General features: G+C 53.5%; 1 long non-coding RNA gene across 1 annotated transcript in view; it reads left to right on the top strand.

Moving 5' to 3' along the window:
* Window positions 1-10,365, top strand: part of LOC109312547 — a 28,887-nt gene that overhangs the window by 16,485 nt on the left and 2,037 nt on the right. The window contains exon 2 of the long non-coding RNA XR_002101843.1: window positions 2,548-2,601. This is a non-coding gene — a long non-coding RNA (uncharacterized LOC109312547). The remainder of the gene's footprint in view (window positions 1-2,547; window positions 2,602-10,365) is intronic.

Genomic DNA, 10,365 nt, shown 5'->3' with positions numbered 1-10,365 from the left:
AGGGTCTCTAGCTGTCCACCCTGGTCGCCAATATCAGCTTGCAGGGACGTGTAGCTTTCCTTAACATAGAAAGCTACACCCCCGCCCCTTTTATCTACACGATCCCTCCTGTACAGGGTATAGCCATCTATACCCATGGTCCAGTGGCCCAGTCATGGTTGGAGTCCCACCAGGTCTCCATTATCCCAATGACTTCATAATTCTTTGCACTGAGCAGGAGGACGAGCTTCTGGCATTAGTGTACAGGCAGGCAAGTGTCCCCATGGGGGCTCTTGCCTTGCCCACAGATTGTACCAGGGCTGAGGCAAGGGTGGGCTCCCTTAAGTGCCTTGGCCTGCTGGCTTTGCAAGGGTTGCTCGGTAGACCAGCAGTGGCAGTAGTCCCCTCATCCCCCAGCAGGCTTAGTTTAAAGCCCAGTGGAGCAGGTCAGCCAGTCTGGCTGAGAAGAGCCTCCTCCCCAAGGGAGAGAGGTGGAGGCCATCTCTTCCCAGCGCTTGCTGCCTCTCTCGCCAAAGAGCCGACTGTGGTCACGGAAGCCAAAGCCTTCCCGATGACACCAGTGCTGCAGTCTTTGGTTCACTATGTGGATCCTCCTCTCCCTCCTCAGCCCATACGCCGAGACTGGGAGGATCAAAGAAAATACTACCTGTACTCCCAGACCCTTAAGCCCTGCTCCCAGATCCCTGTAGCACTTCATGACCTGGCTGGGAGTGCTCCGAGCCGTGTCATTGGTGCCCACATGAATAAGGAGCATAGGATAGTGGTCTGTGGGCTGGAGGAGCTTCGGGATCTTCTCCGCAATGTCCCAGATGTGGGCCCCCAGGAAGCAGCAGACTTCCTGGGCTAAGAGGTTGGAGTGGCAGATTGCCCCCTCAGTCCCCCACAGGATGGAGTCTCCCACAACAAACACTTTACATTTTGTTTTGTTTGGGGGGAGCGGGGACGGTAGCTGCAGTTGAGCCTGTGTTGCCTGTGGGAGGTGGCAACTCATCAGGCTTTGCTGGAGATGCAAGAGGTGGGTAAATGTTGCTAAGCTCCAGCGGGGCAGGGGCCTTGGTGTGGCGGGTCTTAGGGCCCTTGACCACCTTGGTCCATGCCCCTGACTGGACACACTGGACAGAGTGGGAGGTCCCAGAGTCCTCCTTTGTCCTGGAGGGAGACAGTGGTCTACCCTCTGGCTCCCAGGGGAGAAGGGCCTGGCAGTAGGAGTTGATGTCCTGCTCACAGTCCCTGATGGCATGTAGTCTCTGGACTGTGGCCTGGAGCTCCTCCAGCTGGCGCACCAGAGATCCCAAAAGGGAGCAGACCCCGCCAGGGGAGGTGGCCATGCTCCTGGGCCCCAGAGCCTGAAAAAGGGACAGGCAGCCCTCGCAGCCAAGAGCTGAGGTGCCCAATGGAGGAGTCACAGAGCCTGAGGGGACCCTCGGGGTGCGGCATGTGCCCATTTGTGTCATGCCTCTGATAGGATGGCTACGGCTGGGACTGACCACCCTGGGAGGTTCTCAGACAGGGTCTTGGGCCCTCCCACGCCCCCTCCTGCGCAAACTCCATGCTAACTCACGGGCCAGCAGACAGCGCACCTGTTTGCACAGCCTGTTCGCGTGGCTCCCTGGGGGGCTGGGCGAAGTAGGGGCCTGGGTGGGGGCTTGACCTGGCCCAGCTCCATGCAGCCGCCGCCTCCCAGTCAGAGAGGGGTTAACCCCTTCCCACCATGACTTAAATTGCCCAACTGATCGATTTCTCTCTCTCATACACACACACACATTTATATAGTGATCTTTTGTTTTAATTGTGGAAGAATATGGATTTGGGGATATTTTAAAGAGGAAACACCAGAATTCCTGCTAGGGAGGCAAGTGGCAGGACCCAGACAGAGGAGCCAGGACCCAGCTGGAGGTGGCAGACCTCCAGACCACCACACTGAGAAGATATTTCAGGCGATAGTTGCCTGGATGGTAGGGCTGTGGCATACATAGCAGTAGTGCTGCACAAAGGCCAACTGTGCAGCCACAGCCCACTGGCAGCTGATCCAGAGGTGCAGGTGCCTCTGCTGTGGCTGTGTAGTCCCCATCCAGGTTTGGCAAGTGTGCAGCCTTGGAGCCACATGCTGTTTCAGGTGGCAGCAGGTCATAGCTAGGCAGCAGCCCCCACTGCCAGACTGCTGCAGTGGATAGAGTGTGCAGGGAACTCTCAGTTAGGGCTGCTTTAGCAGTCCACCTACCACAAGGGGCTAGTGTCCCCAGACACCAATTGGCTGGGCCTCAGAAGCTAGTGTCTATTCTTCTGTGGCCAGGGTACAAATTCTCCCCACTGGGGACTCACCTGCTATGCTTCAGTTGTTGAGAGAATAAATAAAGATGTTAAACCCTGAGAGATCATGCAATTAATCACCCTGATATTAAACAAAACAAAAATTGGTTTTATTTGGTTTCTCAGTTACAATCACTGCCAAAGCTGTTTCTCTCCTGGCTCCGCCTCCCCTCCATCTTATGTTGCCACCAGGGAGGATCTGTCTTGACCTCTCCTCGTTTCTTCTTTCCTTTGCAGGTCTCTGCTGTCTATCCCAGTCCTCTAAAGTATTCCCTCTGTCCAACTCACCAGGTAAGTGATCACCTCGTGGCTTGTCAGGGAGCATGGGGATTGTGCCGCAGTTTATCTCATCCAGCGTGTGAGGCTCCGTTGCTCCGTCTCTGAGTCCTGGCTGTTCTTGGCAGTGCTAGCTTCTTTCTCTTCCATGTTTCTTCATGCATCCCTGGTGGCAATCTGCTGCACCTGAAGCCCCACCTTTGTAGCTCAAGACTCTGATCTATCGTGCTCATCTCCTGGTGTGTGACAAGGAACAGCTGTGCCTCATGCCAGCATCTATGTCCTTTCTGTGACCCAGCTCCTCTCTTGAGAGAGTAGCCTGTGACAGTTGTGCCTCCCCAGGGCCATCTATTCGTGTTCCCGCAACACTGATCAAGGGCCAACAGCCTGCCTTCTCTCCTGCCACGCCTTGTTGTTATTTGCTTGATTGGAAGATCTTAATCAAACGGGAGGCTGCCTATTTTCTGCCTTGGTGCCTGAGGCACTATCTGCGGCTCCTTTCCTCCCCTTACATCTGCGAGGCTTGGGCTGTGGTGTATCTGGTGTTGTTCACCAGATACACCTACTCTCTGTGCTGCGCAGACGCTCTCTGGCTTATCTCTCAGCCTGCACCCTCACCAGCACCCTCTAGCTCATTTCACAGCCCGTGCCCCTACCGGCACCCTCTAGCCTGTCCCACACTGCCTGTTTTGGGATTCTCACCCATGCCAGCTCTGGGCTCTTCGTTGCCCCCTTCAATCAGGGTTCCTCACTGCCCCCTAATGCCGGGGTGTCTCACTGCCCCCTAACTCTGGGCTGGGGCCAACGCACCCCAAACAATGCTGTGCCCTCTCCAATGCCAGGAACCCCCACACTACTGTGGAGTCCCTATGAGGCCTCCTCCAACCCCTAATAGCCTCTCCCAGTACTCCGGTAAAACCAATAAACACAAGAATACAAAGCCCCCAGGCTACAACATAAAACCTAGACTATCCTGGTCAAAAAGTAAGAATCCATCCCTACCAGAGACAGCGAGCACACCAGCCCCCAGCAGGAACCAGGGGATGTTCCCACCATCAGAGTTTCTCCCCTTTGTGCTGGCAGAGTTCCTCCTATCTCAGCCACCAGAGGGAAACTGCACTCCTGGCCTCCTGCCTGGGCTTAAGAAGGGCTAAGCTCCGCCCCTTCCTGTCTCTGTTTCCTTGGTTGCCCTGGCAACCAGCACCTGCGCAGTCCTGGTGACTGGCAGCTGAGCTTCCCCCTTCCCACCACTAGGGGTCTCTCCTGAGCCATTTCTGCTCTCAGTCGCAGGGCACCTGGGCCAGACCCACTGGTCCTCAAAGGTGTCCAAGGAGCTGGTGGATGCTGCCCAGTGGTGCTCCACTCAAAGGCATCTGTGGACCAGTGAGAGGAAAGCAGCCTTCTTCCTGGTTATGTACAGGGCTCACTTGGCAAGGGCCAGGAAGAGGTTGATCAGGAGGTCCCGGGACTTGGTGGGGCCATGGGTGGGGTATCTTAAAATAAAAGGGGGGCGTAAAGTTCATCCAGAACCTCAGAAGGAGGTTCCAGAGATGGAGGTGGAGGGACTGTAGTCTGGCACACTTGAACGTCATGTGCCCCAGGGTCTCTCTCTGCCTGCCGATGGGGGAGGAGGCCAGGGTGTTGATAAAGCTAAGGCTTGCCACATACATGCCTATGGCAATGACTCCATGGAGGAGCCAGCAGCTGAGGCCCCCAGTGGCTCATGGGATGAGGGTGGAGTACAGGCTCAGCCACTGGGGCACCCAAGCTATTTCCTTACCGAGCAGGTCTCACCACTTGGTATCTGGGTGGGATGCTAGGGCAACATGGTGGATCATGCAGTGCATGAGTGTGTAGAGGTGGCAGTGATGTATGGGGGAGAAGTGAACTGGTTTCCTGTCCTCCAGCTCGCTCAGGTGTTGAAGTGGAGAGCACTGCAAGGCCAGGTGAGGCAAATGCCATCATGCAGGACCTGTCAGACAAAGGCAAGGGCATTGTGAGGTGAGGCAGATTTCACCTCCAGGACTAGGTGGCAGGTCACACGCATGCATTGGGCCAGCACAGCAGGGTTCACTCACGCCTGCCTATTGTAGTCCATGAGGTCTCCGATATGGGTGACATCACCCAGGTCCAGACTGTATCACAACCGGGGTGCCGCACCGTTGGCAATTCTAGCTGGGGGTTTCATAAGGGGCTCAACAAGTCCCTGGGTGAGCATTGTAGGGGACCTGGATGAGGTCCTGGTAAAACTCCAGCAGCCCTTGCAGGTCCTGCAGGGAGAAGTCCTGCAGGCTGAGGAGCTGCTAGTTGTACTGGAGCCCTTGGAAGTGGTGGAGGAAGGCATGTCCCAGGTGGCTCCATTTCTCATAAATACTGATGCCATATAGCAGCCACTGCAGGGCCTGAAGGTGGAACATCAGGACCTGGCTGCACAGACAAACCAGGTCCTGGCCCACAAGGGGAGGCTCAGGGCCACTGCAGTGACCCAGTGCTGTCCTGGCCAGAAAAACTCCAGCGCCTGTCTCTGGAGCCCAGCCAGGACCTTGGGGGGAGACGAACAGCATGTTGAAGTGGTGCCAGAGTATGGATAGGACCAGCTGGTTGAACACCAGTGCCCTTCCATGCAGGGAAAGACACCGCAGCAGTCCCATCCATGCCTGGAGCCACTCCACTACCCTTCCCTCCAGCTGCTGCCAGTTCTCCAGTGGGGAGGGGTCCGTGGGAGACAGCTAGACACCTAGGTAGAGCAGCAAGCCTACACTCCAGCAGATCCCCTGGAGCATGGGGGAGGGGTGGAGTGAGCCTGCCTGCCGCCCATCACCCACCATTAGGCCAAAACCCTTGACCCAGTTGACTTGGGCAGAGGAGGCTGCTGAATACAACACCTGGCAGGCTTCCACCCATGCCAGGTCACCTGGGTCCTGGGCTGCAAGGAGCATGTTGTTGACATACGCTGACAGGACCAGCCACACTGCTAGCTCTTGGAGCACCTACCCCACCTCTGCAGGAGGATAAGAAAGGGCTCCAGGGCCAAGGTATACAACTAGCCTGACAGCAGCCAGCCTTGATGTACCCTGTACCTGAATGGGATGGGCTCTGTCAGGGTCCACTTGAGCTTGACCAAACACTTTACAGAGGTGTACAGCACCTGGACAGCCAGCCTGCACAAAATAGCGCCCAAAGCCAAAGGCCCGCACTGGAACAGGAGGGCGAAAGACAGGCCCTCCCAGCACACTAGCTCTGGGAGGTTCTGAACCAGGTACAGGTTGTCAAAGATGGGCACCATGTGCATCTGATTGAGATGGATCATGTCCATCAGCACAGATTGCAGGTGCAGCAAGATGACCTTCACTGCCACCTTGTAGTCTGAACACGGGATGCCAGTTCCTCAGGTTGAGGGGATCCCCCTTCTTTGTCATGAGGGTCAGCATGGCCCTCCGGCACAACAAGAGGAGCTCCTCACATCCCTCAGATTTGGCCCAGACTGCAGCAGATTCTGGGCTGAGGATGTCCCAGAAGGCCAGGTAGAACTCTGCGGTCAGTCTGTCAATCCCCGGTGTTTTGTTGCCAGGCATCAGGAGGAGGGCAATGGTTGTCCAGAGTGCAAAGCTCTTCCTGCCTCTTCTGACACTCTCTGCAGAGGGATGGGTTGGTTGGATTGGCAGCCAAGCACCTCTCCAGCTCCAGCACTTCCTGTTCGAGCTGCTCCCAGACCACCTCCCTGTGCCGTGTGTGCCCCTGAGTGTACCTCTTGCAAAAAAGCTGGATGCTCACCTTCCCCACATCCCACCATCTCTGAGCCAAGGAAAAAGCTGCCCATTGCTCCTTCCAGGCCAGCCAGAACTCCCGGCAGGCCTCCCTGAAGCCCACATCCTCCAGCAGACTGGCGTTAAAATGCCAATAGACTGGCTCCAGATGCCTGGGCCCCAGCATAACCTGGGCTCAGATAAAGTGGTGATTGCTGAAGTGGGCTGGCTGGACACCAGAGAAGTGGGCTTGGGCAAAGTGTGAAAATGAGATATAAATTCGGTCCAACTGAGAGTGAACTGCTCGTCCCACATCCTCACATAGGTGAAGGAGGCCGCTGTCAGGGTGACAAGCCTGCAAGACCTCCATCAGAGAATATTCTGTCAGGCTCTCTCTGAGGATACCCATGGTGGCCTGGTTCCACTCACTGCCTGACCAATCCCACACCTCCAGGGTGACATTAAAGTCCCTGCTAAGGACCAGGCACTCACAAGAGTTGAGGGTGCTGATGTAAGAGGCTCCCTGGGAGAAAAAGTCTGCCAACTCTGGGTGTCTCACAGGGGTGTACACTTTTAGAAGGTTCAGGACTAGCCCCGCACTTAGACCTGGAGGTGCAGCAGGCGGCTGGCACTACCTCAACATACTAGAGAACCTTTGACTGCAGGCCTGGGGAGAACAGGGTGTCATTCTACAAGAGTTGGCAGAGAGGTGACTAAAAAATACCCTGTCTCACCACTTCAGCTGCCAGTTAGGCTCATAGGCCAGAGTTGTTAGGGTCTCTTGCAAGAAAGGTACTGAACGAAGGAGGGTACCTGGCATCTCCAGAGATCCTTCCTGTAGCTGTGGATGTTGAGGGTTGTGGTCTTAAACGACTTCATGGCTGGGTGGGTGGAGTAGATGGTTTGGCAGGGGCCTCACATATCTCAATGCCTGGCATGGGGCCCGCTGGCTCGCGCACCACCCTTCCTGTAAGCGTAGAGAATATCTACGAAACTGTGGGCTCGCCTATAGATCTGGGTGTTGCAGAGCTTGGGCCTCTAGTCTTCCCCTGCTAGCAGCTTCACAGTGTTGAGGACACTGTAAAAATCTTCTCAGCAGTCCAAGGCAAGCTGTACCTTGCTGGTGGACTGCTGGGTGTACTTGCGATCAAGAAATGTAAGTAGCTCACCCCTGGGGAACACCGGAACCAAGAGATCTGCAGGCTCCACAGAGCCCATCAGTTCTTGGGTGTTGTCCTCTGATCCTGGGGCTCAGCGGGTTCCTTAGGCACCATCTGAACCCTCAGATCCGCTAAGACCCTGGACTCTGGTTGAGATTGGGAGAGCCCTGCATCCCCTTGGGATGGGAATGGGGGTAAGGGTGTGGGTGGGACTCCCTCACAAGATAGCAGGGCAGAGCTGGAACCCCAGGGGATCTGCACAGGGTTCCTGACAAAATCAGCCTGTCAGGGGACCCCACCCCAACCCCCTCTGGTGTGGCACCGTAGGGTGGGCTGGGGTGTTCATTTCCCATGGGACAAATAGCAGCAGTGCATATTTCTGCCACTGCTTTTTGTCCTTGGGCATGCCCCTGCACGTGTGCTCTGGTGTGCAACAAAGGGACCCAGGTGGTGTAGGGAAAGTTGGGGGCAGGACATGTTCTGGCCCCAGAAGCCTTACCTGGAGTCCTGGGAGCCTCCTGGGGCAGCAGCAGTGCCAATCTGGGTACTCAGAGCCTAGCTGGCAGCCAGAACATGGCACTGGCTGGCCAGGCTCTCTTTTCTGGTGGTGCACGCTGCTGCCATGAGAGTCATGCCACGTTTTTTTAGCAGAGGTTTTTTTTTAAAACCAGGATCTCTCAGTATCAAAAAACCCACCATGCTGCAAATTTGCAGCATGGTGCATGGGTGCACATGTGCTGTGTGCAGTGCCTCAAACAGCTTTGCAGCACTGCAAATTGCATGTCCATGCTCATGGGGGTACATCCCAGGTGGCTATGACAAACTGGATCAACTTAACGTTGTATTGAGGCAGCTTTAACTTAAGCTAGAGACTGACCTGTCTTTTTAATTTTGGGTGGCTCCTGGAGCTCTTAACCCCTGGACTGTCTGCATAAAACCTTAAAGTGGTTTTAAGTACTCATCATGTAGCTTAAATTGATGCCACTCCAGGGCAGGTCCTGGATTTGCACTATGCAGCTCCTGTTCTGCTAAGGTGTAGCCACTCCCCACAGATGTGCAGCCTAAATTGAAGTCTTCCAGTATTCCCAGATCTTTCAAAGCCCTGCCCAAAGAGCAGGAATAGAAGTCTGTCCTGGCTCACCAGCCCTCTAGTGGCAATTCACAGCTACAGCTCTTAGTCTTGCTCACAAAGCCTCTAGTGGCAAATCACAGCTGTGCAGGTGGGGGACAGCCAGAGAAGGTTTACAGACTAAGGATGTGACTGCTCCAAACTCCAAGCTAGCACTAGAACTAGCACTGATCAACATTTGTGCCGCTCACAGTGTAAGGTGTAACAAGTGCCTAAGTGTGAAGTTATATGTTACGGTTAGACTAAACTAAAACTGTGGAATGCTAAGCAGTGTTAAATTAGAATGCACTGTGAGTAGTCACACATCAAGAGTTAATATAATTTTATGCCTGCACAGCTCTGACTTACCACTAGAGGACTGGCAAGCAGGGGCATGGCTAAGTGCCAGGACACCTGGACTCTATCCCTCTATCCCTATCGTTGCTCTAGGTGTGTGTGGGGGTGGTGAGAAGTGGGGAGCAATGTATCTTGGGGTGCTGGAAGACTGCAAATTGCTTGTTTTACATCTGTGGAGCAGCCTGAAGTTACCCTAATGGGAGTTAGGTAGCATCGTCCAGAGTTAGCCCTTACCTGAGGTACAATTTTGAGATGTTCAGAGGGCACTTAGCATGAGTTAATGAGTTTTAATGTGCAGACATTCATATTTAAGTGTCCTTAGTGTGGTCTAACTGTAATGTGCAACTTCACCATCACCCACCTAGCTCTAAAACTGGTGGTAGAAAAGTGGCTGACTGATATAGATGAGTTCTTGGGCTGCCCTGAGTGACTAGTCTTGCTCCAGAACATCTCAGGGCACAGCCCTTAATCATAGTGGCTAACTACTGCTGTATGTAGGAACATTTTAATTTGTTGTTGTTGTCTCAATTAAAATTCCTTTAGATTGTAGATCAGCGTGTTGCACTAAGGTTCATTCTGCGCTTAACACAATTTCCTAGCAGAGCTCTGTTTGTTCAGCATATGATTTTTTTATACTTCACACCAGCACAGCTATGCTAGCAAAAGTCCTGACATAGACCCTCTTATATTGGCAAAAAAGTCCTTTTGCTGGTTAAGTTGTTTTCATTCAGGAAATGATTTTAAGCTACTAAGAATTCTTTTTTTGCCAGTATAAGCTACATCTTCACCAAGGGGAGTTTCTGGTATATCAACATAATCATGCCATTAAAGCCTTTCAAACATATATGTGGGCTTTCATTGGGCATAGATTAGTTACTAGTGCTTAGTATGCTTTGGAAAGTGCTATTGCTGAGGGAGTAGTGTTAGGATGCTACATTTAATTAAGGTTCCTACTGAAAGTCCTGCTTAAAAATAACAAAGCTTGCTGTTCAGAGAAGTGTAGGTGATTCTTCCAGAGCCCTGACCTGCATTTCTACTCCTATTGTGTAACATTATTGACTAATCAAAACTAATGCTCACAGATGTTGCCTGATGGATAATGGCTTTGGCATTTGCCTGCATATAATTATTTATTACTTACAGTTTCATAGTTTCATAGTTTCTAGGGTCGGAAGGGACCCGAGCAGATCATCTAGTCCGACCCCCACCCATGGCAGGAAAGAATACTGGGGTCAAATGACCTCAGCAAGATGTTCATCCAACCTCCTCTTAAACACCCCCAGGGTAGGAGCCTGCACCACTTCTCTTGGAAGCTGGTTCCAGACCCTAGCCGCCCTGACTGTGAAGTAGCACCTCCTGATATCTAACCTAAACCTACCCTCTGCCAGCTTGTGAGCGTTATTCCTGG

Source organism: Crocodylus porosus, unplaced genomic scaffold (genome assembly GCF_001723895.1).
Source record: "Crocodylus porosus isolate Cpor-Errol unplaced genomic scaffold, CroPor_comp1, whole genome shotgun sequence".
Classification (NCBI taxonomy): domain Eukaryota; kingdom Metazoa; phylum Chordata; order Crocodylia; family Crocodylidae; genus Crocodylus; species Crocodylus porosus.
Note: the sequence above shows the minus strand (reverse complement) of the source record. Positions and strands in the feature narration are given on the sequence as shown.